The sequence below is a fragment of the Oxyura jamaicensis genome, chromosome 5 (assembly GCF_011077185.1).
Source record: "Oxyura jamaicensis isolate SHBP4307 breed ruddy duck chromosome 5, BPBGC_Ojam_1.0, whole genome shotgun sequence".
Classification (NCBI taxonomy): domain Eukaryota; kingdom Metazoa; phylum Chordata; class Aves; order Anseriformes; family Anatidae; genus Oxyura; species Oxyura jamaicensis.
The window spans coordinates 37,243,405-37,262,176 of NC_048897.1; the positions used below are offsets into that span (position 1 = coordinate 37,243,405).

Consider the following 18,772-nt stretch of genomic DNA (forward strand, 5'->3'; position numbering starts at 1 on the left):
ACTGAAACGGAGCCTGGGATGTGAACGGCTTCCTGCTGCAAGAAGTGGCATGGCCAGGGCAGGAGCATCACAGCCTGGATCTTTCTCTGTGGTGGCTCAGCTTGGGACATGGAGAGACAACTTTTCCTCTTCTTTTCAGTTAATATGCATCCAGATTGATGCTATCAAGAGCCACACAGCTACTCCATGTTACAGGTACCTGTGTCCCTGTGCTGGGGGGGGTGCTCTGGGAACAACAAAATTTGTCAGAACTTTCCCCTGCAGAGTACAACTCTCAAGAGCAAGTGGGACCATTATTTAGACTAGGCAAGATAACACTATGATAAAATATTTGAAACAAAAGGAATTCTTCACCACATTGCTATTCCCCAGAGATGAAAATACAGATGTTGGAGGGGGGTGGGAGGTTGCAGCCTGTGGATCTAGCAGTTGCTGGGACATATTTACCCATGAAATTCTGGCTCTGTAACATATTCTGTCCCTACAGGAAAATGAACCAGCAGTGAGGTTACGAGCCTCAGGTGTGGGAGACCCAGGCTAAAAGCTTACTCTTCAGAAAGGTTTTTCTGAGCCACATGGCTGTGTCATTTCCAGTGGGGATGCTTCAGGAGCACGCAGGTGGTCAGACATGGAGAGAGCACCCTGGCCTGCCCGAGCACACCTCAGCAAGAGCCAGCAGCACTCCCAACACTTCCCCAGGTGCTGCTGCAGCTGTGCCTTTGGCCACAGGGTACCTCCCTGCTCTCCCCTGTCGAGGACAGGGCATCATGGGACAATACTGCTCCTGCACTGAGCTATGCACAGGTACAAGAGGCATGCAGCGCTGCTGTGGCCACAATTCGCTCACTGTGAATTAAGCCTCTCAGCATCGCTATGGATACGCTGGCATTGCTTGGCAGGCAGGACACTGAGCAAATCACGTCACAGTGCCCAGAGATGCAGAGGAGCAAAGAGCTCAGTTTCCATCCTTCTTGCCCAAACTCCCTCTTCCACACACCATTACATCTCCACCAACACACCTGAGATGCCTCTGAGATGCTTCACCTCTTCATAAAGCATCTGTTGTGCCACTGGTTGCCAATAGAATTAGCTGTTGAAAATATTCAGATGCAGCACCCACCTTCCTTTTATTTTTCCTCTGACCCTAGAAGTAAAGATAGGGCAGCCAGGCTTATCAGTCAGGAGGGTTTGTGCTGGCTATGAAGAGCGGCCAACTCACCAGTTGTTAGAAAAATCCTCTAATGTTTTCATAGCATTGTTCAGAGGTGTGCAAAGACACAACATGTTATGGCACATTACAGGAAAAACACTGAAAAGAACAGTTGCATACAGATGCTGCATTTAAACCTCCTTGCTGGGGGAATTACCAAGTCAAAAATTAAGAGATTTGCACAGGCAGAGCAGCACTTTGCTTTGAAAACAGGCTCGCTGGCCTTAGCCTAAACAATTTGGGAACAAGGTCTTGTGTCACTGTGGGAGAGATTTGTGGATTGCAGGGGGGCAGTGCCCAAGGCCCTGTCAGGAGAAAGGCTCAGGCTTTGCCCTGGCAGCGGAGGTGGCCCTGGGTGACCTGCCCCTGCAAGGGGAGGTGGCACCAGTGAGGCTGGTGGCACAGCCCAGGGAGCAGGAAGAGGCTGGGAGACAAGATATGACATCAATCCTTTTTCCTCCCTCCTCCAAGTACTGCCTGGGAAATGAAACAAAGAGGACACAGGGCCATCAAAGCAATCTCCTGAATGCTACCACCTACCACTTGCCAGAGACACTAAAAGTAATAGGGAAGAAAAAAAAAAAAAAAAAAAACCACTATCTCCTGGGAGGTTAAATCAGCAAGACATTACTAAAAAAAGATAAAGGGAGACAACTTTCCTCAGGAAGCAGCAAGAGCGGGGTCCTCAGAGGGATCAAGCAATCAGAAAGGCTCTTTTGCCTTTGTTTCTTGAAGTCAGGAATGAACCAGATGCATATGAAATATTTGAAAAAAAGAAACTTGCATCACTTAGTATGCTGTGTTACTGCATGATGAAAAAAGAGCATTGTAACCAATTACATGCTTTAATGAGAAATGGGGCTGTCTCTCCTCACCCCTCTTTCCTGCAGAAGAGACCAGCCTGCTCAGATCTGTTTATTCCCTGGATTACACCCTGGCATTTGCTCTCTTCACTGCAGCAGTGCGTTTCACAGCTCCTCCTCCTTTACTCCATCTGAAACAAACTCCTGGAAGCTGAAGGAAGGGCCTTGCTTGCCACCACATCTCACGATGAATGGCTGAAGCTATCTGAAGTCACACAAAGGTGCAACTGCCTTGCTTCAAAACAAAGTTATAACAGAAGTGTATGTGCCCCTTTTCTGAAGGATCGTAAAATGATAGATTGTGTAAATGGTAAATCTGGCTTCGTTTCTGGCCTGAGGGACTTAACAAATGTGATTTGGTGGTAATCTGGCTGGTTCACATCCTCCTCAGAAGCTGCGTTTCAGGGCCCTTTGCTCAGGCAGTGAGTCAAGGTTGGCTCCGTTTTCTCTGACACGCTAAGCAAGTCGGGGTGTCTCCTGCTGGGGCCATGCTCTGCCTTCCACAGGGGAGCGATGCGGGGAGAAATGAGGGGCTGCCAGTCAGGCTGGGATCCTCACATGCTGCAGATACACACACAGGTGTCCAAGGAGTAACAACCTTGAACTACAAAACTCCAAACCAGAGACCGAATACTTGTAAAACAAAGTAAAATATTTTGAATTTCCAATACTGCCCACCGTGATAACACCCTGTATCGAAGTATCTGTGGTTTCCCTGGAATGCAGGGTGGCTACATATTTGCAAAATAATGGGTGAAAGACTCTGTTTGTAATGATATGAGCAATTGCAGGAGCCGTGACGGAATCTCTCTGACCAGTATCTGTTGTGTCACTCATCTGCTAGCAGTAATAAATGATGGGTCTAATTCAACAACATTCACATCTAGTTTTTATCTATATAGAAGTCTCAGAAAGTAATCTTCCATTGCCCTGCAATGAAACTGGCTATAATTTTTGATGAACTGCGCTCTAAAAATGTGTCTGTACTTGTTATCAACATGCCTCGGTTATGAAAGCCTAATGCCAAAAAAATGAACTTGCTTACTACATTATCAGGATACGCTCGGATTTTTTCTGCTCTCACCATCTGCTTGCTTTCATATGCTTTCCATTACTGAGACAGTGTATTACATTGCTAGCAGAATTAGTAAGAATAATTTAGCTCCCCCAACAAACATGATAGTAAATACAATGTGCAACACTCTGCTTGCTCCTTAGTCTGTGCAATCCACCCGCATCTGTTCTGTGCCACTTAAATGGGTCAAATTATTTTCTTAACCCTAAAGGCCCAGGTCCTATTGACTTCACTGAGGAAATCTGGTTGTAGACGACGGAGGAATGCAGCTCACATCATGTCTAACATCTAATTTAAGGGAATAAGGGTTTTTCTTCATTGCTGTGGTATGCTACGCTTTTGAGCTACTTACTGAAGTAGGTGCAAACTATTTAAGGCTTGCCTGACATATAGCACACATGCAAGTTGTACCGAAAGGTCTCGCTAGGCTGGTGTGCCCACAGAGCGAAGACAGCCACCAGCACCAGCCCTTTGGGAAGCCAGAGGGATGGCTGAGTTGGGGCTGTGCTCTGCAGGCAGGCCGGGGGAAGGAGGCATCCCAGGGACCGGGGACCATGGCCATCTCACCCTCTTACAAAGAGGGCTTGGACCCAGCAGACTCTGCTGACTGGCTCTAATACTCAGCCCCCTTCAGCGAGCAGTTTGGGGCTTTGGGGTTATACCCTAAGCGAGGGAAGAACTGATGCCAGAGTGAGACTTACTGGGCCTTCTTGTGGGGTTGTTACTCATTTCATGGATTTGAGATGAGAGGCACCTTTTGAGCATATAGCCTAATAAAATTAACTTTGGCAAAAATCATGAGCAAAATTGCAGACTTCTCATTACAAAATACAAAATGACAATACTTTTATATACTACACCATGAAAAATTCAAGCATGCCAGCAATGACCTGGTCATTCCTGTTTTTCCTCACAGTTTTTTTTTTTAAGCCGTGTATTCTTCTCTCATTCTACTGAGAAGTCATGCACTCACCTTCCATGAACGCTCTTCAGCATCAAGATGATGCTACACCCCTTCATCTCAATCACTTCCACTAGTGCCTCCGCAAGGAAACGATTAGCCTGAATAAAAAGAATGTAGCAAAGTGAAGAGGTTAACTCGAGCACATAGGAAGAGCAATGCAGGGGAAGGGCTTGGAGGTGAATCTGAACATCTTCTCTTTATTGCATAATTACAGAGAACAGAGAAGCACCACTTGTCACCAGCTTACGCACTCTCCTTTCTGCTGCATTGACTAAAGCTTGTTCTCAGGTTATATCATAAAAGAAAATGAATGGAAGCAGGTTTATCTCTGAAATGAATTGAGCACATGGCCACTGAATCTCTTCACCCATACAACATTATTTTGAATACTCTGAATTAAATCACTGCATAACAAAATAAACAGTAGTATATAAACATTAATTAATATTCATAGTAAGCAAACTTCCTCCCAGATTTACTTCTGGTGAATAGCTCTTGGCTCTAGTCCTTGAAAACCAGTGCTGAAAGAGCAGAGCTAAAGCTGTTATAAATTATCATTTGTGATGGCGGTGTCACAGACTAGAAGTCTATCAATGTGAATCATAGTAAATCAGGAAGGAACTCACACAAAACCTGCTGCTGCAATAAACAACAGGCTTCCACAACTGAAAAGCACTATTGACATCAAGTTCTCAATTCAGTAAAAACATTACTTTCTTTACAGCACACGAGCTTCATATTTTCACAATACGGCCATGTACCCACTTGAATTAAGACGTTAAAAACGTTGCTTCCTTTAGCTGTTTGACTCCCTCCCCTCAGCTGCAGGAAAATGGAGCTTAATAGGAAATTTAAGATATTGATATAATGTCATTGTTTTAACAGGTTTACTTTGACTTCCTAACACAAGGAAAACAATTTATCTGGGCTATACGTGGCTAATAGCTCTAGGAAACTTGGTTATCTAATGTAGCATCTAGCTTACTTGCAGAAACTGTAACAGATTCTTCTCCGTGACACTGTAAATCAAAACAATTGCATAAATAGGCAGATCTGAAGATGAGAAGCACTGTTGAGGATCCACCTTACAACAGACTTCCATTAGAAATCAAATGACCATTTTAACTGCCAACATGGTATAAATCTTTTGTTATTGGGTTGCTTGGTTGTGGTTACTTGCAAATGAATTTGATTATTAGAAAAGGAAGATAATAACCAGGAAACACTTGAGCTCTGCAAGTTGCATATACTTCCCTGTTGACTTCAAAATGTGTCTAAACATATACAAATCAAATCAAGTCTGGCATCAGTGCCTTCATTATTCAACCCAATTCAGTTCATCTTGTGAACTGCAAATTAGTTCTTCACATATTTGTCATGATTAGGCTAGGTTTATGAGTGATTCATAACAGATGGATAGTGGAATACACAATAAAGGAAGGGGAAAAAAATCAAGGAGGCTGATGTTTCTGGCACGCCTCTGACAGGGATGATATGTGACGAACGTGCTAAGAGCACTGACTTCCTCCAGAGGGGCTGTGAACGTTAGCACAGTGTTTGTACAGCTCAGATATTCCCAACAAAGACCCCAAAATACCTGTTCTTCAGGCAAGGCAAACAGGTTTCCAAGGGAAGATATTGCTGCCTTTTTTGTGTGTGTGCGTGCCTCTAGAAAGCAAGCCTTTAAAAAAGAGAAATAGTATTGTTATTATTGTTGGATGTCACAGTAAAATTCAGCACAAAAAAGAAGGGCATGACTGAAATTTCACCTGCACGTTAAATAATCATGTGGAAGCATTTGTCTCTATTCTCTGTCAGGCTAAGGCAGAAGGTAAGGTTAAGAAAAGTTAGAGAAAGGGCTACTTATACTTTACCAGGGCAGAATAAAGGATGTGAAAGTCATAAGGAAAACGTGGTCATAAGAACTAATCTATTTCCTTGTTCTGCAAATCCTTGAAAGGTACATGCTGTTCAAGAAAGATGGAAATAGAGATCATCTTGGCAAACCGATGTTGTAGCGCCATGAGGTGGTAGGTCATAAAGAAAAAGACAAGACAGCATGGGCAGAAGATGGTTTGTTCAAGCTGGAACAATTCTGCAGAAGGACAATAAAAGTTGGTTCTACTGTATCTCCAACAGCCTAGGGAACAGCATCAGGAAAGGCTATAGTTCTCCCTAATGCTCTCACAGAAATCTCACGTCCAATGCCTAGATTGCAGAACAAACACTGCCAGCAATATTATGGTCTAGATACTCACTGGGAAAGTCAGATTTCTTCACCACAGTCAATATGTAGAGCTGCAGTTAAGACCTGGTTTCGGTGAGCTGGGAATACATCATGCAAGAGCTAATCATAGACAAGAATCCTGCAGTGAGCAGGCATGGGCTGGCTCAGTTAAAATTAAATCAAAGAATAAACAAAAATAGATCTGTTACTATTTATTGAACTACCAGGAAAAAGCTAGTGAAAATAAGTTGACCAAATAATTCAAGGACTTCAATTTAGAAAGGGCTTGACATTCAGATCAAAGAAACCTTCAAGTAAGCTGGGAGGGGGGAAAAACAACAATTTTAGTGAAATGCTTCAGATCTAACATGATGAATAATCCCTTCAAAATGGCTATTACTCATAGGGAGATCAGACATCACAGGTTGCCAGTGCAGTCCTGAAATACAGATTGTCCTACATACCTCTTGGCAACAATCTCTGAGGCGGTGCTGAGCTCTGAGTTCCCTCTGTCACTCCTCCAAGCAGCAAGAAGGAGCCTGCTCCCAGTTCCACAGCGATGGAGGGACCAGGCCAGCTTCAGGTCCACACCCGGTCACACACCCCAACGTGTAGGATGCACCTCTTGCCACAAGACCCCACATCTCTTTTAAAACAAAGCAAAGTTAATCACTAAGTCCAAGTAATCAAAGCACTTAGAAGACATGGAGAAAGAGACAGATCAGCAATGAAAGCTGACTTGGAGGTCAGAGAGCACAGAAATACAGTGGATACTGCTAAAAGTGAAGCATTGCAAAGGAAATTAAAATAACAAATGGCTCCTCAGCTATATAAATAAAAGGAGAACAAGGAAAAAATGGAACCGCTCTGAAATGGGAATGATGTAAAGATCAGAGATAATTCAAGTATGGCTCCAAATCTAAATGAGCACTTCGGTTTTCTATAATGACAGTGACACTGAATTTAATGGAGGAAAGCGTATATATATCATGATGGATAATAGGAGAGAAAGAAGGGAGTGGAAATGCAAGGTGGTGTGTTCAGATGGGGACGGAAGGAACAGGATGGGGTGAGCTTCCTCCCAGTTCTGAGTGACCATGACACAGAAATGCTGTCAGGGGGCACCAGCTCCCCAGAGAACAGCACAGGGGAAACAAAAAGTGATCCGGACAACTCTATGTCCTGTCACCTGAGCCCAGTTCTCTGCAATTTGTTAGGACAATTTTTGAATATATATATATACACATATATGTGTGTGTATACACACAGACACACATCAAAAACATGGAAGTAAATGGGGAAAAACATAGTCTGAGCTAACCAAAGGTTATCTGCTATTTATGCCTGAGCTAACGCACCTTTCTGGAAAAAAAAAAAAAAATTATAACTATCTGGACTTTGGTAAAGCATTTACAATCATGTCAATTGGGAAATTACTGCTTAAGTCAGCATGTGCAATTCACAGCACAAACACGTGGCAGTGATCAGGCCAGTACAACAGGACAGAGGCTTTACTGGAAAGGAGGGACCATGCCAACAGAGTTTCCTACACAAGGAGGAACCACAAATACTGTCCATGAACTGCTCTCATACAACGATTTCATCAGAGGTATTTGCAAAAAGGAAGTTGCATTAATATGATATTAAATATTTAAGAAAATTCTTATGTCACAGACTGAGGAAGTATTACTAGAGCAGCAAAGGGTAGGAGTATCATGCAGAAAGACCCCAATAACTGAAAAACTGACACAGGCTGTTTTTATATAAAAAAAAGCAAAAGGCTACTAAGAGAATTGTTGCAGTAAGATGGAAAGTTGAAGATGACAGATAAAAATCACAAGGTACTCAACTGCAAGATGAATACTTCTAGAAAGTGATCATATGTACTCCTGAACTGTGCTCAGGGCATCACCTGGGGGTCTCCGCACCATTCTGGTGTTGGGACACACAAAGAGGAAATCTTACTACACACAATTCCACGTATACATTGTCCTCCAGCTTGAACAACACACCAGTGGATGAACAAGGCACTTCATTTCTGTTGAATGAGAGTTACACCCTCAGTTCCAAATCAGCAAAGCTCTGCTGAAACAAGCAGAGCTACAGTAGTAGGTTGGCCCTGGCTGGAGATCTAGCCAAGAATATCTAAGGGAGAGAAAATACATGGCAAAAAAAAAGTCACAGATTTTAAGCAGGGCTTTGTACTATAGCTAGCACTGGTGCCCTGAAGACTCTGGTTCACTGAGGGGTCCTGGTGCAGTGAAGGGGGTAGCACTTGCCAAAGGAAATGCTTTTTGCAGTTTTAGCTTCCTTCCTGCTTCACAGCACTCCAAAGGTCAGCCCCCTGAATTTCCGTACCTGCCCCAAGATGTGGCTGCGCTGGAGGCATAGGTGGGTCCCTCTGGTACTGCAGAGTATGTGGCTACATGAATGCCAAAGGCCAGCTATGCAGGTGAAACAATCCCAGCTTGTTTTCTGCTACTTCAGCAGGACCTGAAATACTCACATTTTAAAGAGCGCCTATAAATCTAGCTGTACACGCATACACATGTATCCATTTAATTTCACTGTTACAAGTAGCTATATAAAAGTCCACAAAAATTATTTGCCAGACTTCCCCCTCCTCTTCTGCTGCGTTCCAACAGCTGGTATATGGATTTACATTATGAACCTAATACAGTAATTGCAACTTTAATAGTGTATTATCCTTTTCCCCCTGATGGGACCTGGCTAACAGTGTCCCTTAAATTAACTGTGCAGGTATTCCGAGATGGATGCTTATTCTAACAGCCACATCATTTCTGATCTTTAAGAAAAGCTCAGCGCATGAAGGATAGTGCAACTCTAATGAAGTGATTGTAAAACATCCCCCCCCCCCGCCCCCTTTATAAAGTCGGTTGCACTTCATGAAGTTTTATAAAGGGTTGCAATTTATAAAGTTTTACCACCCTATCTTTTACATAAGATGCCAGGCAGTCAGGAAAAAATATGCGAAGTTACACTGCTTGTGGGGAGAGCAGTGAGGGTGAGCTCTTCACCTCCCTCCCTGGGAGAGCAGCCTTATGAACGCCCCAGGATGCCCTCATCCTCTGGCCAAGCAGGGCGGAGATGAGGCCAGTCTCACAGGCTGGCGAACGATGAAACAGATTGGGAAGATCTTAACTGATAATTCAGACTGGCATTTTTCCTCTTACAGCTCTTTTCTTTAGTAACAGCTTTCATTGTTGCCAACCTACATTTTTGGCCCTTGTCTTGCCTGTATAAAACAAACATATGCCTTTCTTATCCAGCCTTATCTGGCTAAGGGACTGACAGTGAGCACTATGGGAGCACGGATGTCCTCTTCTCTGGGAGGAGAGGTGTGTTTGGGGCAGATCAGGCCGCCCTCTCCATCCAGCAGCCTCTGCTGGGTTAGGGGCTTCTGTGAGTCTGAAGAAACATCTGTCAAGCTTCAAGATCCTGACTGCAGGGCACCAAGTCTGTAGACATTTGTGACATTAAGATTAACCCGGCTGACATATGTACAGGGATGTCTGTGTCTCAGCACCCTAGGAAACCAGAAAGCAAGGTTTTAAAGAATATCCCACATTGATTACCAAGGATGCAACCTGCAGTAAGTCAAGCTGTAAGTGCTGTGGAGTGTGTTCACATGAAGACCAGCTGGCTACTTCCCAGTAATGCCTCACCAGAGATGATTCACCAGCAGAGTTCTTGTACTTCCGTAACAGGAAGATGGGAGCAAGGATATACCACAGCTCTTTTTGCCATCCTCCTCCTCTTGCCCCAACAGGAAAGTGTTTCCCCGTTTTTATCCAAAGACAAAGGGGAGCAACTTCGCTTTATATTATTGGAACGAGGACTGAGCAAGATTTGGGGCCAAAGCATTATATCACAGTAATTGTTTGATTCCTGAAGAATATTGGACCATCCAAAAGGAGTTTGTCACTGCCAAGAGCCACAGTGAGGGCTCAGCTGTCAGCATCTCTTGTCCCTGCCTCCCCAGATGCAGAAACAAGAAAGATCCTGAGCAGAGGTAAACACAGGAGAAATGTTTGTGCACGTATACATGAGCAATCAGAGACTGAGCATGAGGGACTGGCAATAGATTTGTTTAAAATGAAATCACCTTCCCTTCATAAGGTCTTACACTGTTAAGAATACATTCATTTCCTGCAACACAGCAACAAATGATATAAGGAAGTGTTCTTCAGAGTCTCTTTGGAAAGCACTGGGGAAGCACGATAAACACCTCAGACTTTGAGGTTACTCCCCTCTCATCAAGATTCCCTCTACTTTTCCCCCAAATACCATGTTTTCTGGTCACCAGCCATCATTTTCCTTTTAATTAAACAGCCTGCTCTCTCCCTTACAGTGATGTCCCTCCATCCACCCCACATTTTCTTTGTCAAAACATACCTTTACTTTTACTTGGAAATCAAGATTGGTCGAATTCCAACCACTCATCAGTGTAACCCCTTTTGGCTAGGCTCAGGGTATTGGCAACAAATGACGTACTTCTGCATATTGTGTCTCGCTAATCAGTTTGTCATATCTCTCTGCAAAGGACTACTTGTATTTCAGTTAGAATTGCATTACTTACTTTCTGAAGGAGCAAAAATTAAAGTCTTATAACATAATTCCATCTCCTACTGACTTGCATGTGACCTTTGGTCTCTCTTAAATATCCCGAACTCCCCTTCTTGTACAGTTTATCATGACTCACCCATTACAGCATTTGTTTCACTTGGTGGAGTCCTCAGTATATTAATTTTGGAATGAGTTTTCTGATACAGCTGTGTTATCTCTAGTGCTGCTGCATTGGAGCATTACTAAATTAGGAAGACAGATGAGTGAGATGTGATTTCTTAACAGAGGTAAGTCTTCTTTACTACTGCAGTTGATATAACGAAAGAGGTAAGAACACAGACTAGGATGGCAAACGTACCAGGATGGTAAATGTACCATTGAAACGCTTTCTGGGTCCTGCTGCAGACCGGGAAATGCTGATTCCCCCCCTTGACTCATGGGTCTGTGCCCATCCCAGGCCCCCAGTAAGTACCGACACACCCAAAAAGCAGAGACCTCCCAGAGGGTAATCTTAAAAAGATGAGCTAATTGTGCTTGCTGGCTCAGCAATGGTGAGGTCACATCTCCAGTATGTCCTGAGGTAGACACGGAACAACCCAGGACATAGCAGATGGGAGGAACAAGAGATCAGCCATCCAGAAATGGCAGCTGAGCAAACGGGGGCTGTTTAAACTAGAGGGAAGTCTGAGTGAGGGTGCAACACCATCCTTTAAGTAGAACCAGGCTGCTGCAAAGAGGAAAAAAAAAAAAAGTAATTTCCATGTCTGTGATGGATTGGGCAGGAAGTAATTGCGGAGAAGTAACAGATGAGGATGTAATTGCAACAGTGACAATTTGAGAGATTTAGGTCAGATATTAGGAAAACCATAAACGGGATAGAGACACACTAGAGAAGATTCACTGAGGCAACAGTGGAACCACCATTAGAGAAGGTCTAACATCAGGCTAAAACAAACAGCCTTTAGGATGCATAGTCTGACTTTCAGTGGTGCAGAAAAACAATGCCTTGCAGCCACCTCTAGCTCTGCTTCAAAAGCCACATCTCCTGGAACAACTCCCATGCAGGCCCCCACGTTTCCAGTGCTGTCTCAGTCTGAGTAACAAGTCCAGAAAGCACTGTGCCTTATTTGGATTTATCACCCACAGAGAAAACAGATCTCCATATGGAATTTGCCCTCTAGAAGCAAGCAGCACAGGTTTTATTGACTGAAGGATTTAACAAAATGCATGTCAAACCTCTAGGTACCCCATGCAGAGGCCTGTGATGTCCAAGCATCAGCTGGCTTGCATCAGGACGTGTACTGCCATACAGGCTCTCCCTGAGCCACATTATTCAGATGAACCATTGCATTTGGCTTCATGTTACGCAAGTGGGGAGAACTACAAACCACAGCGAGTTCAAAGGGAGTACTATCATGAGCCTGAACAGCATGAGACACCAAAGAAAGTGCAGCCTTAATATCCTGGGAGGTTCCTAAATGTTATCTCACTTCAGCCATGCACAGATGGCCCTTATCTATGCTAAGGAGGAGAATATTTTCGTTCTATCAGAGCAGCAAGATGCGTGAGGCTGCTGCTTCACCCCAGTAATATGGCTCTGGAAGATGAAGAGGCAGGAGGGGGATGCAGCTCCTGTAGAGCTACCACAGCACTGCTCAGTTTGTGTCATTGCCATGGATCTGCTTCTGCATTTCACTGAGACATGCAGGTGAAACATCCGTGCTGTAGCCTGCCTCCAGCAGTGCAGGAGCTGGGTCTCTGGGAATTCGACTGTACAACCCCACTGGAGGCTTGGTGCCCCAGCTCCCCAGGCTAAAAGACACTGGCTGCAGCTGGTGGCATTGCACCAGGTTGGACAGAAGCAGCCCAGCTTGATTTTGCATCCCAGGTCCTGCACCACTGCAGAGAGCCTCACCAAACCACTGCTTCCTGGGGGATGAAAGGAGATTGCTTTTTTAGTTTTAGAAGACCTTAATCTCTGCCCTGGCTGATGCCAGCAGTAGCCACAGCAGGAGGCAAGGTGACAACTGAAGTCCTTTGTTGGCCCATGGCTTATAACAATACATACATAACTCCCTCAGGCTCTGTGAGGATTAAATAGCTAATGTTCATGAAGCTTTGAAGATAAAAAACACTCTGTAAGTGTTAAAGGATTGCTATCCCAGTGTCATGAGGATATCACAAAATTATTCCTTGCTCTTTGAGAAGCAGTTGCTTCAGGTGATCCTACAAGCAAGCTATTTTTTCCCCCCACTGCTCACATTAAACTTAAAACTTGATGGGGGAATTATTGCAGTGAAAGATGCAAGAGTCTTCCTTCCACTTCCCCTCAGTCATGTGGGCTGTGTCCCCACTGCTCCTTGACTGTGACATGACTGTGCCATGCTCCTCAACAGGTTTATTTAAGCTTTCCAACGCACTCTCCTGCAGGAGAAATCATGCTGCTGGGATGCCAAGAAGAGCAGATGCAGCACACCTAGCCCTGCCATGCTCTTCTGCAGTGACAACATGCTGTATTGGTCCAAACACACACCTCCACAGAGCAGCTTCTGGGGAGCTGGGTTGCAATTGGAAGAGCTTTGGAGCTCAGCTTGCAGCTGACTGCTCAATTCCAGCCACACATAATACACCAGCAATTTGCTTTCAGTTGTCCCTGGTATCTCTTCCCCATCAGTGACAGAAGACAAGAGACACTCATGTTTGGAACCAATTCTTCTATAAAGACATTGGAATTTCAGAGAACGATAAGGGTACTTATCTGCAGTACTCCTTCCTAGCCACATATAATCACAAAGGTTTGTAACACAAGCTGTGGCTCAGACACCAGCAGTCTGTCACACCAGGGCTGGACACAATTCACTGCCTGCTGGAGCCTCCCTTGGCTCACCTCTTAGCAGAAATCCCTTTCTTGTAGAAAGAGCAAACCCTCATTCAATGCTGGATGCTTACAGTTGGTTGTAACTCCAAAATAACTGTCAGCTCCAAAGCACATTAGGGAAAAAAATAAAAAAAAAGAAAGAAAAGGCTTTCCTAAGCCCTCTGGGAGAAGGAAGCCAATTCTTTGACTGACAGTGCAATGGAGGGCTTTCAAGTACTCCACTTAGTCTTAACATTTAGGGGGGTAGATTTTAAGAAGCTAAGCAGGATCTGAAAGCAGACATCAGGTGGTATATTTGGAAGTCTCTGGTATTCAGTTTCTATCAATGTCATCACAAATCAGAAAGCTACAGTCCAGCCCCGACTTAAGCACCTAAATCCCTTTTGTTTTCCTTGGTTACTCTGAACCAAAATTGATCAGTAGATTTAGAAGTGGCAGAAAAATGAAACATGTGGAACATTTTTCTAAGATACCCTGTGCTGAAGCTGAATGAACTAGTGTTTTCTAAGGGAGAAGCTGGTTCATTAGGGTATTACAATCCTTCCAGTTGGACATAATTGAAAAACCTTAGAAGAAGCTTTTCAGTTCCCATCCTCTGGAAAGAAGGGTGAAGCTCTGTAAAAGTCAAGATAGAGCATAAAATTTAACGTGATGTAGGCAAAAGTGTTCCATCCTTCAAACAAAGGTCCACACAAGTTTAGGTGGAGATCTGAGATGGCACATGTGATATACTCTCAAAATGTTGTGTATCTTGGACCTGAAGAAAAAACTGATTTTTGGAAGTTTCCTGGTTTGTGTCTGTCACCCAGAATTTCCTCTTCTACGCAAAGCCAAAGGTGCTGGTCTCAACACGCTGCATGATCCAAGTCAGAGGTGGCAGCATCACCTCACATGGCTGCTGAAAGCAGTAATTTCCTTAGACCACATTCATACACTCATGCTGGAGGACTTCTGAGACTTGTGAAGCACATCTGCTTGAAAATGAGATGAGTCTGTTTTCTGTCTTTTTTTCCAGCCAATTTTCTTGCTTAGCCTAAAGGAGATATCTGTTTTTTTAAGGGACCTCTTCAGAAAAGATGCTGAATTGGGACTTCAGGCAAAATATTCTGCAGTCTTCTCTGGAGAGGAGGTTAATGCATAAGCATAAGTTTTCACATTTTTTCTCCAGGTAAGAGTCTCTTGACTTTCTCATTCTGGAAAAGCAAGCCATGCTGCAGCAATACTAACTGAAAACCAGAGGCTCCAGCCGTTTTGTAAAAACTTTCCCCAAAATAAAAGCTTCCTGCTACTAATAAATAGCTGTACAAATATCTTCACATGCACAAAAAAAAAAAAATGGCTCTAGCTACAGAAACATTACTTTTGTAGGAACAGGACAGGAAGATTCCTGAAGCCTCTGGGTTTTTGATCTTGAAAGCAGTGAGGCTAAAGTGCCCACGTTCTGGCTGTGGGTGGGTGGGAGAAGACCTGCCCCAGCCACTTTTCACTCTCACAGTGCTCCACCTGGAGCATGGCCTTGCAGCAGGACAGTGCAGTCAGTACTGCAGCACCTGTGCATGACCATATGAAGGTGAAGAAATTCTGTCACAGAAGTTCCTCCTTCCTATTTTTAGTGTGCAACACTGATATTTTTTTATATATTAACTATAAGTCAAAAAGAAATAGTCCATAGTCAAAAGAAATGTTGCTGTAAAAAAAATGTTTTAAAAAATTAATGTTAACAGATTCCAGTTAAAACAACTTATAAACATGCAGAAGCATGTTTACGTGCTGCAGGAATGTTCCAAACGTGCCCATGATACCTGTGGCAATTTACTTATACTTTCAGGTTCTCATGCACTTAAGAGGTCGCAGCTGAGCAACCTCTATGTTTCTACTGTTCAAAGAGAAATACAACTATCCAATTTTCATATGCATTGGGCCAGAGTTAGACTGAGCACCACTAGCTAAGGCTTATCATTTATTTTACAGAGGGACTACCACAGGGTCTCTCAGCTACAGTGGCCCAGATAAGGCAAGCGTGCCTTTTGTAACTGTGACTGACTGAGACAAAGCTAGAAATCCCAGCAGGGCTGTTTCAACTACAGCAGCCTTCCTCCTGCAATTTATTTTATTTTTTTTTTCCTCCCTATGCCACTCACATTTTTTCAGCTCCAAAATGCTCCCTATTTTTAGTGCACAATTTGAATTAAAAATTAAACACAATGGGAAATAGCAGACTGGCAATCACTGTCCCAAAGCACTGTATGCTAATTGCAGACATGTTGCATGTCTTGGCCCTGTTCTCTTTCCACTGAGTTGAATGCAAGTTTAACAAATCCTCCCTCCTTACTCCCATACTCATCTGTTTTCCTTGTTTTGCTCAGTATATGCTTGGTTCCTTCTTCCCTCCATTTTCTGATAGATGCTATTATCTTCTCTCAGGAAATAATAGGAAACTCTCATAGCACACTCGCTCTCAGGCCAGTTCCTAGCATGCTTGCACTGATGAAGCTCCCATTGACTAAAATGCTGAGGAGCAGTTTAGGGCAGTAGATGACTAGGAAGGACTGGAGAGGAACAACGACTGCGCACAGATGAAAAATTTAAGTGGTATTAAAGAAAGTAAATCTGAAGCATAAGGCTTTTACCTATCCAGAACTGCTCAGAATTTAATAGAAAATAAAGTCCTCATAAGAGGGCACATGGAGACAATCACTGCCTGTTACACGCTCTTTACAAAGCACAGTAGCATTGCCTTGTGATGCATCCATGAATGGAAAGAGAAGAGTTTAAGTGATAGAAATGCAGAGTAACTTCCCAGAGCAAACAGTTATTCTATCAGCATAGATGTCTTTAAAGTTGGTTCCCTATTCTAAGAGATTAATAGTATTACAGCCTGCTCCAGAGACCACTGAAATTGGCAGAGATCTTTCAGCCTATTTTACCTGGCTTTTGATTAGCTTCTTAGCGAAGACTAAAAGCATGATGAGGTTCAATAGAGTTGAGAAACAAGGGAAAGGGAAGGAAAGGTTTGCCAGTGTTAAAGACAGCCTTTGTTATTCCAGAAAAATTATGATACCAAGTCCCAAATAACTGCAAAGTGTTTGAACTAATATGTTCTTTCTAATCCATACATTCTTTTTAAAATGGAATCATTACGCAAGCATCACCTGAAAGATCTTCACTGCTCACACTTACTACATTAGCCTTAAGTATATGGTGTCATTAGAACTCAAGATTACAAAGGTAAGTCTGCACACAGCACTGCCCAGAAACACTATAGGTTACATCTCTCCTAGTTATAAAAGTCATGAAAATTCAGACTGAGACTCAGAGGACCTCAGCCCATAGCAGCCACACTGCTCATCTTTGGCAGCTGCTGCATGCAGTATTTCAGCAGGCTAGCCCCCATCTCCTGGACAGCTCAGCTATCCTCAAAGAGTCACAAAATGCAAGACTCGGCATGGAGAGAAGCAGCCCATCACAACTGCAGCGGAAAACCTTGGTTACACCATCTCATCCAGCTTTTCCGAATTGCTAAATACATAGTGCCTTCACTTAGCACGGCTTTACAAGCCACCCAAGCAGACGCATACACACAGCAGTGACCTGTTCCAGCCTGCCCAGAAGAACCCAGCACTAGATGCATGCAGAAAACCCCAATAAATAAATAAAATCTCCTGCTTTATCCCAGTTCAAGGAGTCTAGAGAACATCCAGGCTATTTCATACTCTGATACAACCAAGACATTATTTGGCAGTACCTTTAGGCCTCTTTGCTAGGAGTCAGCTCTGATTTCTGCTGCATGTGGCATCATGAACAGGATCAGAGCACCAGCCTGCCTAGTTCCTCACAACAGAGGTAACCACAGTCATTTTACCAAGATCTTGGAGCACTACCTTAGTGAGAACCGTTACACATTTAACATCTCACAAGCAGGGCAGGTGTTTCTAGTTGCCTCTGAAGGCACATTTGGAAGGTGTGGATCAGCTGGGTCAAGCCTGCTGGGTGCTGCTGACACCTGTATCATTTTCAGGGCTGGGAACCTGCATGCTGGCCAGATTTTTCATACTTTCACAGGTTTAACTGCTTCCAAACACCCTGCAATGAACAACCAAACATGCAGAAATGATGAAGGCAAGTGGGATGTGGGGCAAGTGTAGGCTCAACTGCAAGCTGATAAGAAAGTCTAAAGGTAGGCAGAGAGACCATTCTTCTGCTTAGGTTTCTGCCTTCAAGCATTCAGCCTATAACTTCCTGCCAGGTATGAAGATCCCTTTTAATGCAGTCAGCTTGTGCACATCACTGCATTAACGAAGTGACCTACTTTGCACACTCAGTGGCTATTTTCCAAACCTGAGTATCTTAGCCACATAAAAAAAATAAGGTATAACAAGCTGTCTGGGTAGTGTTCCCAGGGCATTGCCCAGTCCAACATTCCTTCACACATGAACTTCTCCATGAACCCACAGCTAGGCCCATTATGTGAATAAGTAGCGCAGGATAATATTGCATGCAAATAATTCCTCTATTTTTTTAGAAATAATTTAAACTGTAAGAAGGTTCAAGGAAGGAAAAAGAGGGTTAGAGGGATGACCAGAGCTCCTCCCTTAGAAATGGGGGGCTATTGCCAAGTTATTTTAGGGCATGTGTCATTCAACAAAGTACGGTAATGGTGTGAGAAGCTCACTAATAATGCAGCAAAAATATGTGTTTCCAAACATTAGCTCCTAAAGCTACTTCAGTGCCTAAGTAACCTTTATGTTGTGGGCATGAGTAATTCACAGAGAGCCCTGCCATCTGGTCCCTGTATTATTAGTTCAGGGACCTGGTAGAAACTCCCCACAACCCTGTCTGGCCTCCTACTTGCCTGGTTTTCTTTACATGGACAGAGTTCTATGAGGGAGGAGGAGGTGGTGTATCTGCAGCTTGTACCTGGGTGTGGGGCTCACATGGTCCTCCCGGTTCAGTGGACTGGTCTGGGGA

At 43.7% G+C, this 18,772-nt stretch overlaps 1 long non-coding RNA gene across 6 annotated transcripts; it reads right to left on the bottom strand.

The window, feature by feature from the left end:
* LOC118168314 lies at positions 1-17,667 on the bottom strand. 6 transcript variants are annotated; one of them, XR_004751490.1, is made up of 7 exons: positions 17,550-17,667; positions 8,698-8,832; positions 6,804-6,985; positions 6,371-6,498; positions 4,122-4,210; positions 1,220-2,634; positions 1-1,144 (listed from the first exon to the last, which is right to left on the bottom strand). It is a non-coding gene; the product is annotated as an uncharacterized LOC118168314 (long non-coding RNA). The 6 variants fall into 6 exon arrangements; XR_004751485.1 differs by having other exon boundaries at positions 1-1,309; XR_004751489.1 differs by having other exon boundaries at positions 1-1,765.
* Positions 17,668-18,772: the final 1,105 nt, after the last annotated feature.